At 38.4% G+C, this 15,928-nt stretch overlaps 1 long non-coding RNA gene across 1 annotated transcript; it reads right to left on the bottom strand.

Moving 5' to 3' along the window:
- Positions 1-4,500: 4,500 nt before the first annotated feature.
- Positions 4,501-8,558, bottom strand: LOC141560875 (uncharacterized). Its single transcript, XR_012487856.1, has 4 exons — positions 7,877-8,558; positions 7,548-7,675; positions 6,286-6,405; positions 4,501-4,813 (listed from the first exon to the last, which is right to left on the bottom strand). It is a non-coding gene; the product is annotated as an uncharacterized LOC141560875 (long non-coding RNA).
- Between the last annotated feature and the right edge of the window lie 7,370 nt (positions 8,559-15,928).

A 15,928-nucleotide genomic window follows, 5' to 3' on the forward strand; every position in this document is an offset into this window, starting at 1 on the left:
GTCTGCTATCCGTCTCCATTTGATGGGAGCATTCATCCCATTCACATTTACAGTTAAAATTACTAATTCTGTATTACCTGCCATCATATTATCCCCAGATTATGCCTTTTCCCTTGACCCCCCTGAACCCCTTCCCCGATATTTAATTTATAGACCCCCCTTGTGACACGCAGCCCTCCCTTTTTTGTGTCCCTCCCCCCTCCCTCCACATCCCTTCCCTTATTCTCCTTTTCCTTTTCCTTTTTCCTCTCCCCCCTTTTAATGAGGTGAGAGAGAATTCTCTGAAAAACAAATATGACAATTATTTACTCTTTGAGTCTCTACTGATGAGAGTAAGATTTACACAATGATTCTCCCCCTCTCTAAATTCCCTCAGATATGGTGTATTTTCTATGCCTCTTCCTGGGATGTAGTTTCCCTCTTTTTATCACACCCAACCCTTTTTCTGATAATACCCCCTTCCTTTTACTACACCCCCTCCTTTTTTTTTCTTTTATATCAGTAAAATCAAATTATCCATGTGTACTTTCTATATACCCACAACAGAGATATAGTTCTCAAGGGTTCTGTGTACCTTTTTCTGTTTCTCTTCAGTCTTGTGGATATAGATCAAATTTTTTGTTTAAGTCTGGTTTTTTTCTTAGAAACATATGGAATTCCTCTATTGCATTGAATGACCATCTTCTTCCATGGAAAAAGATGCTAAACTTAGCTGGGTAGTTTATTCATGGTTGCAATCCTTGATCTTTTGCCTTTCGGAATATCAGGTTCCAGGCCCTTCTATCTTTTAATGTGGAGGCAGCCAGATCTTGTGTGATCCTTATTGTGGCCCCTTGGTATTTAAATTGTTTTTTTCTAGCTGCTTGCAGGATTTTCTCCTTTGTGTGCTAATTCTGCAGCTTAGGCACAATATTCCGTGGTGTTCTTTTTTAGGGTCTATTTCAGAAGGAGTTCGATGAATTCTTACAACATCTACTTTCCCCTCTGTTTCTATTATCTCTGGACAGTTCTCTTTAATAATTTCCTGTAAAATAGAATCTAGGATCTTATTTTGGTCATAGTTTTTGGGAAGTCCAATGATCCGCAGATTATCTCTCCTAGATCTATTTTCCAGGTCTATAGAATTTCCCAGTAAGTATTTGACGTTATTCTCCAGCTTTTCATTTTTTTTTTTTTGTTTTGTTTGACTGATTCTTGGGTTCTCAGTGAATCATTCATTTCTATTTGTTCCATCCTGAATTTTAAGGAGTTATTTTCTTCATTCACAGTTTTTACTTCTTTTTGTAAATGCCCAATTTCGTTTTTAAATGAGTTATTTTTGCTCTATTGATTTTTTTTTTCCATTTCCCTAATTTTTTTTTTTGAGAATTATTTTCTTCTTCCAATTCAGAAATCCTATTTTCTTGGGACTCTTTTATGTTCTCCAATTCAGAAATACTATTTTCTTGAGATTTTTTTATCTTCTCCAGTTCAGAAATCCTACTTTCCTGTTTTTTTTTTTACCTTTTCTAATTCACTAATTTTGTTTCCCTGCATCTCCTGTGAATTCTTTATTTTTTCCAACCCCAATTTCACAACGTTGTTATTCTCTTTCCTTTCCCCATTTTTCTTCAAACTCTCTTAACTTTTTAATAGTCTCTTCAAGGAGAGAGTTATGTGATGGGGGGCAGGAATTATTCCCTTTAGGTTGTTATCTGCTGACTCTCTGCTGTTAACTTCCTTGGGGTAGGATACCTGCTCTTTCTCTGTGTAGAAGGAATCTATATTTTTGGGGGGCTTTTTGCTCATACTTAAAAAATCTTTTCGGGTCTGTCCCTGGGGTAGGAAATTATTTCTTTCTTTCTTTACCACTTCTTCCCAGACTTGATGGATGCAGCGGCCCCTGCGCCTGAGCTAAGAGAGAGCTCTGGGAGAGAGTTCCCCACCCCCTCCCTGGAAGTGCCTCAGAGGCGATCAGCAGTGCTGTGCTTTGAGGGCACTGTGTTCTAGTGGCTTCCCTGATGTTTGAGACTGTACAGTAAAGGCGACTCAAAGCCTAGCCTATGTGTCCGGGTGAGACGTGGATGTCTGCAGCAGGTGACCTGAAAAGCCCCTGCGCTCACACTGGAAGTGTCTGCCAGAAACCGCGGTCCCTAGTTCAAAGGTTCTGCTTCTCTGGGACTTCCATTCCACAGCCTCTAGCCAAGCCAGGCAATATGAGTTACAGCCCCGCCCACTTTTCAATCTCTTAACTACCCCCCAGGTGAAAGCCTGGATTGCCTATGTCGGCCACACCCACCAGTGCCAAGATGTGCTGAGTCACCCCCGGGATCCAGGAAGATCCAATCTGGTTTTAAATTTTAAAGTTGCTGAGATTTCTCTTCTGAACTGCTGTATTATAAGCAGAGAAGAGCTAACAGCCTGTGCCAGATTCTTCTATCTCAGTGGATTCTCTGATCCCAGAGCCCTCCCCAGCGCGATCAGCGCAGTGTGCCACCACCCCACCGTCTGCACTGGCCTCTCTTCTTCCTCCCCTGGGAGCTGACCTTTCCTGTTCAAATTCCAGATTCTCTTCAGCTGGTAAGTCGTGCTTCCAGTCCTTGTGGATTCTATCAGTCCAGCGCTATTTCTGAGGCTGAGTAAATCTAGTTGGTTGTGAGGGAAGAAAGGAGCTTACACAGTCGCGGTGTATCTTCTCCACCATCTTGGCTCCACCCATGAACCAAGACCATTTTGTTTTCATCTTTATGTCTCCAAGGTCTAGTGTAATACATGACCCCTAGTAAGTATGTAATATATGTTTGCTCCTTGTTTAGTTGTGCTTTGCTGATTGAGTAGTCTAAGGAAGATGGGTGAGGTAGGCTACCAAATGAATGATATGGTCACAAAAGACACAGGGACCAGAAACTGGGGACATGAGTAGAAGCAGCCAGCGGGAAAGGGAGCTAAGCCCCCATATTGCTCTTGGGATGGAACCTACGTTTTGGCTGAAAAGCAAGAGGAGCTAGGGCCACAGTTAAGACCCCAGACAGCTTTATCAGGTAACTTTCATCATATAGAATTTGGAAACCACCCCATTGAATGCTGCAGATCTAGAATCCCCTTGTTAATTAGGCCAGAGTTGTCTGTACAAGACAAGATCTGTTTCAATCTAGCCTCTATTTTGCTGACCTGTTGCCTCAGTTTCTTTAACTGAGAGTGTGGATAATAGCACCTACCTCCCAGTGTTGTTGAGGAGAGAATATATGTAAAGTGCTTAGCACAGTGCTTGGTACATAGGAGTTTAATAAATGCTTGTTTCCTTAAGAAATATTGGTAAATTGGAAGTGATTCGAAGTGGAAAAATGGCAGAGCTACCACGGAAAAGCTCCAACAGTTCTTGCCCTCAAGGAGGTGGTTTTCTGTAGATGAGACCCTCCAAGCCCAAGCCCAGAAGTGGAAAGCCCAAGATGGAGGATGAGAAGGTGCTGTCAGAGAGCCATCCAGACCACCTTCTCTTCCACACCCTGGGAGGATTCCCAAGGCCAAACTAAGCACTAGCTCTGGAAGCCGGCTTGACTGGCTTGTCAAAGCCTTCTGGGGCCCTTCATCCAATGAAGGCTGCATTCTGCTTGGGAGTTAGTTTGGTTTCATTTTATTGCCAGGGCCTGTACATCAATTCACAAGAGGTATTGTTCCAGCTTTATCATTCAGTGCAAACATCTTTTGTGGCTAACCTGAGGTTTGCCACTATCTATGGAATCAAATCAGAAGGGGTTTTCCCATCTCCAATCTTGCTGGCTCCAGAGCACCCATTTGTTTTTCTAGCACTCTTACTATCCCCCTTCTTCATCCAGGGGATTTAGGTTCCCAACTTCTGAAGAAAGGTTAGATTTTCAGAAACAGAAATTTTACATTTCAGTCATATAGATTATAATGAGCACAAGTCAGGCAGAAGAAACTTCAAAGGGGGAATGGGGGGCTCTAGCACAAGCCTGTGGGGACACCAATTATTTTCTGGCTCAGCCTTCGCCTGGAGCTGAGGGGAAGCACCTGGATGCAAATCTCTAAGCCAGTCCCTTGTCATTCTGAATTGCCCTCCAGGTATGGAATGGCTGCTCTGCTCCTCCAGGAAGATCCAAAAGACTTCAGCAGGGCCACTTCCTAGCTTCTCTGGGACTTCTCTGGCTAGAACACAACACACCTGCTGCTTGTTAACCCCCAATAGCTCTTTGCTCCCAGACTTTCAGACGGTCCCAAGCCTCTGATGGCAAAGGTCCTGGTTACAGTTGTTTCACAATCTCAAAGAAGAAGAAATCTGCCTCCCTCTCTTATTCCCAAACCCAGATAGGATATAGCCAGCTTTACCCATCAGCAGTATGGGCTAGCTGCAAATAAGGGAAAAATTTAATTTACCCAATAAGTTTGCCAACAAGTATTTCTTTAGATTAACGAGCTGGCAAATCTAATCACTAGATAGCACAGAAGAAACTGGGAAATATCACTAATCATGTGGAAGCTGAAAGAATGACAACTTGACACTTTTGGAAACAGAAAAAAACTTTTTTTTTTAAAAACCCCATCAAACTCTGCAACATCTGTCCCCTTCCCCCCACCAGTACAATAAACTCCAAAGTATAGATCAAAACTCCCCAACAACAATCAGCAACATCATCTGTCCCCTTCCCCCCACCAGTACAATAAACTCCAAAGTATAGATCAAAAATCCCCAACAACAATCTAAATCCCGTTTGAAGTAGATCTTCAAGGCCCGAAAACATGTGTTCAATATCGCCAGAATCTGGTCACTCTGGGTTCAGTATCTCCTTTGCTTCAGTATTGGCTTATAGGTTGCCTGAAAAGGTAAAATGTTACAGCATAAGTGAAAGATATGTGTCCTTTTAATATACTGGAAAAACCATCCATAAACTGCAATATTTTTTGGGGGGTGTTTGTATATTTTAATCCAGCTATTCATTCTCTTCTGCCTATAAATCTCGTTTCTACCTATAAATCTCTTTTCTGCTTATAAATCCCTTTTTTAATCTAAAAATCTCTTTTCTATTATAAATCACTTTATTATAAATCTCTTTTCTACCTATAAATTGCTTTTCTTCCTATAAATCTCTTTTCTACCTATAAACATTTCTACTACAAATCTATCTTTTCACTTATCTATCCATCATTATCTTTTTAACTATGCATCAAGTGTATCTATTCAATCTATTTGTGTATCCTATCTATCCCATCCATCCATCACCAGTTTTCTATGTATCTAGTCTATTGGTCTATTTGTCCACTCATCCATTCTCATATTCACATACTACTCCCTTTGCTGTCAGGATCCAACTGGGTTGTTGTGGCGAGATCATCACCTTTAAGTCAGAAAAGTTTGGGTGTTCTCCGGCGCGTCACAATGAGCATCACACAATGAGGTCTCCATGGCCAAGGTAAGCAAGGAAACTGCTCATCAGATGAGGATTGTGCCAGGCTTTATGCGGAGGTTTTCTTTTAAAAATATTTTTTAGGAAACCTTTTTATTTTAGAAAACATATGAAGGGGAAAGTTTTCAACACTGAGCCTTGTGAAACCTGCTGTTCCAACATTCCCCCTCCTTCCTTCCACCTCCTAGCCTGGGTGACCTGTAATTACATGTTAAATATGTGAAAATATATGATAAATCCAATGTATATAAAAATATTTATGCAATTATCTTGCTTATGCAAAGATTTTCTTCCTACTTCTTTTTTTTGTTGAATAAGTAGTAAAAGCAATAGTAATAATACTAGGAATAGGAGTTACACTACTAGTAGTAGAAATAGTAGTAATAGTAATAGTAAAGTAATAGTAATAGTAATAGTAAAGTAATAGTAATAGTAATAGTAAAGGTAGTATTACAAATAATAGTAGTAGTGGTAGTAGAAGGAGTATTAATAGGAATAAGAGCAATGATAGTAGTAGTAGCAGGAGGAAGAGAACTAGAAGGAATGGGAGTAGTATGAATAGTAACAGTAATAAGAGTGGGAGTAATTGTAGTAGTTGGTGGAAGAGTAATAGTAGTAATCTTAAGAGTGATACTAATAGGAGTAGGAAGAGGAGTAATAGTAGAAGTAGTAGTAATAATAATAGGTGTAAGAGTACGAGTAATAATAGTAGTAGTAAGAATAGTATCTGACATTTACACAGTGCTTCACCATCTCCAAAGTAATATAGACCATGTTTTCTCTGATGCTACCCCTAAGGCTCAGACCCACCCTTATGGGAACAGCCAGACTCTCCCATCCTTGAGCCAGGGAGATGCATGTCCTGTTATTTAGGGTTCAGTACCTGTGTTCCAGGCTTCAGGGAAGAAACAAGATCTTTCACCATTTTGGCTTCCGATATCGTTACCCCACCAACCACAAAGAGGATCTGCAGTGGATGGTCACCGGGATGAGGTCGGCTCACCTGTAACATTCACCATAACAAGGATGGGGTCAGCCATCAGACAAGCATGTCAGGTTAATATATGACTCATTAATGATCAAATAAAGATCTTACGTTAGGACATAATGTTCGTAGATTTTCAGCTGTGGAATCAGAACTTTAGAACTAGAAATGTAGTCTCCTTGTGGTCGTGGAGCTCAAGTATCTCATTTAACATGTGAGGAAACTGACGCTCAGGGAGTTTAAGTGATAATAAAAAGTCATGCAGGTAAGAAATAATCAGCACAGCAAAATTCCACTTGTTTAATGTTACTTTATTACAGTGTCTTTCCCGTATCCCATCCCACCACCTTTTTTTTTTTTTTTTTTTAAGAATTAATATGTTTAGCTATAGGTTAAAAGATTGAAGTATGGAAATATACACACACATATATGCACACACATACACACATATGTAATGAACACTTAGAGTTAACATGATAGTATAAACAGGATCTGTTTGACTCTTGTCTCTGCCTTTTACAACCTGTATGCGCTGGGACAATATACTAAATATACTTAACCACCCTGAGTCTCAGTAACTTTCTCTGTAAAATATGGAAGCAGAAACCCTGAAATATTCCCGCCAGCTCAAAATCCACGATGCTGTGACTCTACTTGAAACCAAATATTTCTCAAAGGCTTATTCTCGGTGGAGCAAAAATGATTGTACCATTCCCATTTTACAGATGAGGAAATTGAGGCAAACACAGATTAAGTGACTTGCCCAGAGTCCTACAGTTGGTGTTTGAAATCAGGTGCTGATTCAAGTGTGGTCCAACAGTGCTATCCCCTGTACCAGCCAGCTGCCAATAATTTTAGAAAAGGTCTTCATCTATATGTAACTGAATTCAACAAGCATTTATGAAACCTCTAATATGAGCAAGTCATCTTATTTCTGGGAACCAGGCATAGGATGATGAAAAAGAAAATAGTTTCTGAACTCAAAGAATCTGCTTTTGATTGTTTGTTTGTTTGTAAAGGTAGGCTCTCTATTTCCCAGATTATTTGTACTTCTAGTACATATAGGGTTAGTCAGCAACCTGGCCCTACCTTCAACCCCTTATTAACACTGACTGCAGGAGGGAAACTGAAGATAGATTATCTCTATATAGCTGCTTTACCTTCATGAACATGCTAAATCCCAGTTTATGTAGATCAATGAGGTCCGAAGACATGCCTTCAATATCACCAGCATCTGGTCACAAGTGGTTCAGTATCTCCTCTGCTTTAGCAGTGGCTTATAGGATGCCTGAAAAGGTAAAATGTTACAGCATAAGTGAAAGATATGTGTCCATTTGATCTACTGGAATAACCATCCACAAACTGGAATTTTTTGCGGGTGGGGGAAGAGGGAAGGAAAGAGAAGTCAAATATTTCCCAAGCCAGATAGAAAGCAACCATTTTAGCTTCTATAATATTGAAGAATAAAATATAATAGTTTAATACTGACCTGAAGGCAGTCTCAATCTTCGACAGGAGCACTTGGTATGATGCTGATGAGGACCAGAAAGGATCTCTTTTTCCAGTAATTTATTTACTGATTTACCTAACCCTCCATTGACTCAATCATTATCTATGTATATTTAATGCAGCTATTCATTCTCTTCTGCCTATAAACCCCTTTTCTACCTATAAATCTCTTGTCTAATTAAAAATCACTTTTTTTATCTAATAATCTGTTTTCTACTTATAAATCGCTTTAATTACTATAAATCTTTTCTACTTATAAATTGCTTTTCTTCCTATAAATCTCTTTTCTACCTATGAATCGCTTTTCTTCCTATAAATCTCTTTTCTGCCTATGAATCGCTTTTCTACTTATAAATCTCTTTTCTACCTATATATCACTTTTCTTCCTATAAATCTCTATTCTACCTATAAACTTTTCTACTATAAATCTATCTTTTCACTTATCTATTCATCATTATCTTTTTAACTATGCATCAAGTGTATCTATTCAATCTATTTGTCTATACTATCTATCCCATCCATCCATCACCAGTTATCTATGTATCTAGTCTAATAGTCTATTTGTCCACTCATCCATTCTTCTATACACACATCCTACTCCCTTTGCTTTCAGGATCCAACTGGGTTGTTGTGGCGAGATCATCACCTTTAAGTCAGAAAACCTTGGGTGTTCTCAGGCATGTCACAATGAACTAGAGCATGTCACAATGGGCATCACCCAATGAGGTCTCCATGGCTAAGGTAAGCAAGGCAACTGCTCATCAGATGAGGATTTTGCTCAGGCTGTATGCAGAGGTTTTCTTTTAAAAATATTTTTTAGGAAACCTTTTTATTTAAAAAACATATGAAATGGCAAGTTTTCAACACTGAGCCTTGCTAAACCTCCTGTTCCAACATTCCCCCTCCTTCCTTCCACCTCCTAGCCTGGGTGACCTGTAATTACATGTTAAATATGTGAAAATATATGATAAATCCAATGTATATAAAAATATTTATACAATTATCTTGCTTATGCAGAGATTTTCTTCCTACTTTTTTTTGTTGACATCATTTTCCGCAATAAGATGTAAACTTTGAGGGCAAGACCATTTTTTTTAATTCATTTTTCCAAATTATCCACCCCCCCCCGATGACAGGCAATCCCATACATTTTACATGTGTTACAATATACCCTAGATACAATATATGTGTGTAAATACCATTTTCTTGTTGCACATTAAGTATTAGATTCCGAAGGTATAAGTAACCTGGGTAGATAGACAGTAGTGCTAACACTTTACATTCACTTCCCAGTGTTCCTTCTCTGGGTGTAGTTATTTCTGTCCATCATTGATCAACTGGAAGTGAGTTGGATCTTCTTGTTGAACATGTTGAACATTTCCACTTCCATCAGAATACATCCTCATACAGTATTGTTGTTGAAATGTACAGTGATCTTCTGGTTCTATTCATTTCATTCAGCAACAGTTGATTTAAGTCTCTCCAGGCCTCTCTGTATTCCTCCTGCTGGTCATTTCTTACAGAGCACTAATATTCCATAACCTTCATATACCACAATTTACCCAACCATTTTCCAATTGATGGACATCCATTCAACTTCCAGTTTCTAGCTACAACAAAAAGAGCTGCCACAAACATTTTGGCACATGCAGGTCCCTTTCCGCTCTTTAGTATTTCTTTGGGATATAATCCCAATAACAGCAATGCTGGGTCAAAGGGTATGCACAGTTTGATAACTTTTTGGGCATAGTTCCAAATTGCTCTCCAGAATGGCTGGATTCTTCCACAACTCCCCCAACAATGTATCAGTGTCCCAGTTTTCCCACAGCCCCTCCAACATTCATCATTATTTGTTCCTGTCATCTTAGCCAATCTGACAGGTGTGTAGTGGTATCTCAGAGTTGTCTTAATTTGCATTTCTCTGATCAGTAGTGATTTGGAACACTCTTTCATATGAGTGGAAATAGTTTCAATTTCATCATCTGAGAATTGTCTGTTCATATCCCTTGACCATTTATCAATTGGAGAATGGTTTGGTTTCCTATAAATCAGGGTCAGTTCTCTATATATTTTGGAAATGAGACTTTTGTCAGGACCTTTACTTTTAAAAATATTTTGCCAATTTGTTACTTCCATTCTAATCTTGTTTGCATTACTATTGTTTGTAGAGAAACTTTTTAGTTTGATGTAATCAAAATCTTCTATTTTGTGATCAATAATGATCTCTAGTTCTCCTCTGGTCATAAATTCCTTCCTCCTCCACAGGTCTGAGAGGTAGACTATTCTCTGTTCCTCTAATCTATTTATGATCTCATTCTTTATGCCTAAATCATGGACCCATTTTGATCATGGTGTTAAGTGTGGATCCATATCTAATTTCTGCCATACTAATTTCCAGTTTTCCCAACAGTTTTTTTCCGAATAATGAATTTTTGTCCCTAATGGTGGTATCTTTGGGTTTGTCAAAGATTAGATTGCTATAGATGTACCCTTTTTTGTCCTTTGTATCTAATCTGTTCCACTGATCTACCGTTCTATTTCTTAGCCAGTACCAAATGGTTTTGGTGACTGCTGCTATATAATATAGCTTTAGATCGGGTACACTTGGACCACCTTCCTCTGACTTTTTTTTCATTAGTTCCCTTGCATATTCTTCCAAAAGGATTTTGTTGTTATTTTTTCTAGATCATTAAAATAGTTTCTTGGGAGTCTGATTGGTATAGCACTAAATAAATAGATTAGTTTGGGGAGTATTGTCATCTTTATTATATTCGCTCGGCCTACCCAAGAGCACTGAATGTCTTTCCAATTATTTAAATCTGACTATTTTTGTGGCAAGTGTTTTGTAATTTTTCTCATATAATTCCTGACTATTCTTTGGTAAATGGATTCCCAAATACTTTGTACTCTCAACATTTGTTTGGAATGGAATTTCTCTTTGTATCTCTTCCTGTTGCATTTTGTTGGTGATATATAAGAATGCTGAGGATTTATGTGGATTTATTTTGTATCCTGCCACTTTGCTAAAATTCTGAATTCTCTCTAATAGCTTTTTAGCAGAGTCTTTGGGGTTCTCTAAGTATACCATCATGTCATCTGCAAAGAGTGATAGTTTGATTTCCTCATTTCCTACTCTAATTCCTTGAATCTCTCTTGGCTCTTATTGCCGAGGCTAGCGTTTCTAGTACTATATTGAATAGTAATGGTGATAGTGGGCAACCTTGTTTCACTCCTGATCTTACAGGGAAAGGTTGCAGTTTATTTCTATTGCATATTATGCTTACTGAAGGTCTTAAATATATGCTCCTGATTATTCTAAGGAAGAATCCATTTATTCCTATACTCTTAAGAGTTTTTAGTAGGAATGGATGTTGGATTTTGTCAAATGCTTTTTCTGCATCTATTGAGATGATCATATGGTTTTTATTAATTTGATTATTAATATGGTCAATTATACTAATAGTTTTCCTAATATTAAACCAGCCCTGCATTCCTGGTATGAATCCTACTTGATCATAGTATATTATCCTGGGGATGATTTTCTGAAGTCTTTTTGCTAATATCTTATTTAAGATTTTAGCATCAATATTCATTAAGGAAATTGGTCTATAATTTTCTTTCTCAGTTTTCGATCGACCTGGTTTAGGTATCAGTACCATGTCTGTGTCATAAAAGGAGTTTGGCAGGACTCCTTCATTCCCTATTTTTTCAAATAGTTTATATAGCATTGGGGCAAATTGTTCTTTAAATGTTTGGTAGAATTCACATGTAAATCCATCTGGTCCTGGGGATTTTTCCTGGGGAGTTGATTAATACCTTGGTCTATTTTTTTTTCTGAAATGGGACTATTTAAGCAATTTATTTCCTCCTCTGTTAATCTAAGAAGCCTATATTTTTGGAGGAAGTCATCCATTTCACTTAAGTTATCAAATTTATTGGCATAAAGTTGGGTAAAGTAACACATTATTTCTCTAATTTCCTCTTCATTGGTGGAAAGGTCCCCCTTTTCATTTGTAAGACTAACAATTTGATTTTCCTCTTTCTTTTTTCTGATCAGATTTACCAAAGGTTTATCTATTTTATTGGCTTTTTCATAAAACCAACTCTTGGTTTTATTTATTAATTCAATAGTTTTTTACTTTCAATATTATTGATTTCTCCTTTTAATTTTTGTATTTCAAGTTTAATTTTTGGTTGGGGGTTTTTTATTTGGTCTTTTTCTGGCCTTTTAAGTTGCAAGCCCAATTCGTTAATCTTCTCTTTCTCTATTTTCTTCATAGAAGCCTCTAAAGATATAAAATTTCCCCTTATTACTGCTTTAGCTGCATCCCACAGATTTTGGTATGATGTCTCATCATTGTCATTATCTTGGGTGAAATTATTGTTTCTATAATTTGCTCTTTCACCCAGTCATTCTTTAAGATGAGATTATTCAGTTTCCAATTACTTTTTGGTCTATTTATCCCTAACTTTTTACTGAATGTAGCTTTTATTGCATTGTGATCTGAGAAGAAGGCATTTATTATTTCTGCCTTCCTACATTGAATTTTGAGATCTTTATGTCCTAATATATGGTCAATTTTTGTATAGGATCCATGAACTGCTGAGAAGTAAGTATATTCCTTTCTATTGCCATTCAGTTTTCTCCAAAGATCTATCATACCTAGTTTTTCTAATGTTCTCTTTACTTTTTTAATTTCTTTCTTGTTTGTTTTGTGGTTTGATTTGTCTAAATCTGAGAGTGCAAGGAGGAGATCTCCCACTATTATAGTTTTACTGTCTATTTCTTCTTGCAACTCTCTTAACTTTTCCTTTAGAAAGTTAGATGCTATACCACTTGGTGCATATATGTTTAGTATCGATATGGCTTCATTATTTATGCTACCTTTCAGCAGGATATAGTTTCCTTCCTTATAACTTTTAATTAGATCATCTTCGGCTTTTGCTTGATCTGAGATAAGGATATCTACCCCTGCTTTTTTGGCTTTACCTGAAGCGTAATAGATTCTGCTCCAACCTTTTACCTTTACTCTCTCTCTATATATATATCTCCCTGATTTAAGTGTGTTTCCTGTAAACAACATATTGTAGGGTTCTGATTTTTGATCCAGTCTGCTATCCGTCTCCATTTGATGGGAGCATTCATCCCATTCACATTTACAGTTAAAATTACTAATTCTGTATTACCTGCCATCATATTATCCCCAGATTATGCCTTTTCCCTTGACCCCCCTGAACCCCTTCCCCGATATTTAATTTATAGACCCCCCTTGTGACACGCAGCCCTCCCTTTTTTGTGTCCCTCCCCCCTCCCTCCACATCCCTTCCCTTATTCTCCTTTTCCTTTTCCTTTTTCCTCTCCCCCCTTTTAATGAGGTGAGAGAGAATTCTCTGAAAAACAAATATGACAATTATTTACTCTTTGAGTCTCTACTGATGAGAGTAAGATTTACACAATGATTCTCCCCCTCTCTAAATTCCCTCAGATATGGTGTATTTTCTATGCCTCTTCCTGGGATGTAGTTTCCCTCTTTTTATCACACCCAACCCTTTTTCTGATAATACCCCCTTCCTTTTACTACACCCCCTCCTTTTTTTTTTCTTTTATATCAGTAAAATCAAATTATCCATGTGTACTTTCTATATACCCACAACAGAGATATAGTTCTCAAGGGTTCTGTGTACCTTTTTCTGTTTCTCTTCAGTCTTGTGGATATAGATCAAATTTTTTGTTTAAGTCTGGTTTTTTTCTTAGAAACATATGGAATTCCTCTATTGCATTGAATGACCATCTTCTTCCATGGAAAAAGATGCTAAACTTAGCTGGGTAGTTTATTCATGGTTGCAATCCTTGATCTTTTGCCTTTCGGAATATCAGGTTCCAGGCCCTTCTATCTTTTAATGTGGAGGCAGCCAGATCTTGTGTGATCCTTATTGTGGCCCCTTGGTATTTAAATTGTTTTTTTCTAGCTGCTTGCAGGATTTTCTCCTTTGTGTGCTAATTCTGCAGCTTAGGCACAATATTCCGTGGTGTTCTTTTTTAGGGTCTATTTCAGAAGGAGTTCGATGAATTCTTACAACATCTACTTTCCCCTCTGTTTCTATTATCTCTGGACAGTTCTCTTTAATAATTTCCTGTAAAATAGAATCTAGGATCTTATTTTGGTCATAGTTTTTGGGAAGTCCAATGATCCGCAGATTATCTCTCCTAGATCTATTTTCCAGGTCTATAGAATTTCCCAGTAAGTATTTGACGTTATTCTCCAGCTTTTCATTTTTTTTTTTTTGTTTTGTTTGACTGATTCTTGGGTTCTCAGTGAATCATTCATTTCTATTTGTTCCATCCTGAATTTTAAGGAGTTATTTTCTTCATTCACAGTTTTTACTTCTTTTTGTAAATGCCCAATTTCGTTTTTAAATGAGTTATTTTTGCTCTATTGATTTTTTTTTTCCATTTCCCTAATTTTTTTTTTTTGAGAATTATTTTCTTCTTCCAATTCAGAAATCCTATTTTCTTGGGACTCTTTTATGTTCTCCAATTCAGAAATACTATTTTCTTGAGATTTTTTTATCTTCTCCAGTTCAGAAATCCTACTTTCCTGTTTTTTTTTTTACCTTTTCTAATTCACTAATTTTGTTTCCCTGCATCTCCTGTGAATTCTTTATTTTTTCCAACCCCAATTTCACAACGTTGTTATTCTCTTTCCTTTCCCCATTTTTCTTCAAACTCTCTTAACTTTTTAATAGTCTCTTCAAGGAGAGAGTTATGTGATGGGGGGCAGGAATTATTCCCTTTAGGTTGTTATCTGCTGACTCTCTGCTGTTAACTTCCTTGGGGTAGGATACCTGCTCTTTCTCTGTGTAGAAGGAATCTATATTTTTGGGGGGCTTTTTGCTCATACTTAAAAAATCTTTTCGGGTCTGTCCCTGGGGTAGGAAATTATTTCTTTCTTTCTTTACCACTTCTTCCCAGACTTGATGGATGCAGCGGCCCCTGCGCCTGAGCTAAGAGAGAGCTCTGGGAGAGAGTTCCCCACCCCCTCCCTGGAAGTGCCTCAGAGGCGATCAGCAGTGCTGTGCTTTGAGGGCACTGTGTTCTAGTGGCTTCCCTGATGTTTGAGACTGTACAGTAAAGGCGACTCAAAGCCTAGCCTATGTGTCCGGGTGAGACGTGGATGTCTGCAGCAGGTGACCTGAAAAGCCCCTGCGCTCACACTGGAAGTGTCTGCCAGAAACCGCGGTCCCTAGTTCAAAGGTTCTGCTTCTCTGGGACTTCCATTCCACGCCTCTAGCCAAGCCAGGCAATATGAGTTACAGCCCCGCCCACTTTTCAATCTCTTAACTACCCCCCAGGTGAAAGCCTGGATTGCCTATGTCGGCCACACCCACCAGTGCCAAGATGTGCTGAGTCACCCCCGGGATCCAGGAAGATCCAATCTGGTTTTAAATTTTAAAGTTGCTGAGATTTCTCTTCTGAACTGCTGTATTATAAGCAGAGAAGAGCTAACAGCCTGTGCCAGATTCTTCTATCTCAGTGGATTCTCTGATCCCAGAGCCCTCCCCAGCGCGATCAGCGCAGTGTGCCACCACCCCACCGTCTGCACTGGCCTCTCTTCTTCCTCCCCTGGGAGCTGACCTTTCCTGTTCAAATTCCAGATTCTCTTCAGCTGGTAAGTCGTGCTTCCAGTCCTTGTGGATTCTATCAGTCCAGCGCTATTTCTGAGGCTGAGTAAATCTAGTTGGTTGTGAGGGAAGAAAGGAGCTTACACAGTCGCGGTGTATCTTCTCCACCATCTTGGCTCCACCCATGAACCAAGACCATTTTGTTTTCATCTTTATGTCTCCAAGGTCTAGTGTAATACATGACCCCTAGTAAGTATGTAATATATGTTTGCTCCTTGTTTAGTTGTGCTTTGCTGATTGAGTAGTCTAAGGAAGATGGGTGAGGTAGGCTACCAAATGAATGATATGGTCACAAAAGACACAGGGACCAGAAACTGGGGACATGAGTAGAAGCAGCCAGCGGGAAAGG

Source organism: Sminthopsis crassicaudata, chromosome 3 (assembly GCF_048593235.1).
Source record: "Sminthopsis crassicaudata isolate SCR6 chromosome 3, ASM4859323v1, whole genome shotgun sequence".
Lineage (NCBI taxonomy): Eukaryota > Metazoa > Chordata > Mammalia > Dasyuromorphia > Dasyuridae > Sminthopsis > Sminthopsis crassicaudata.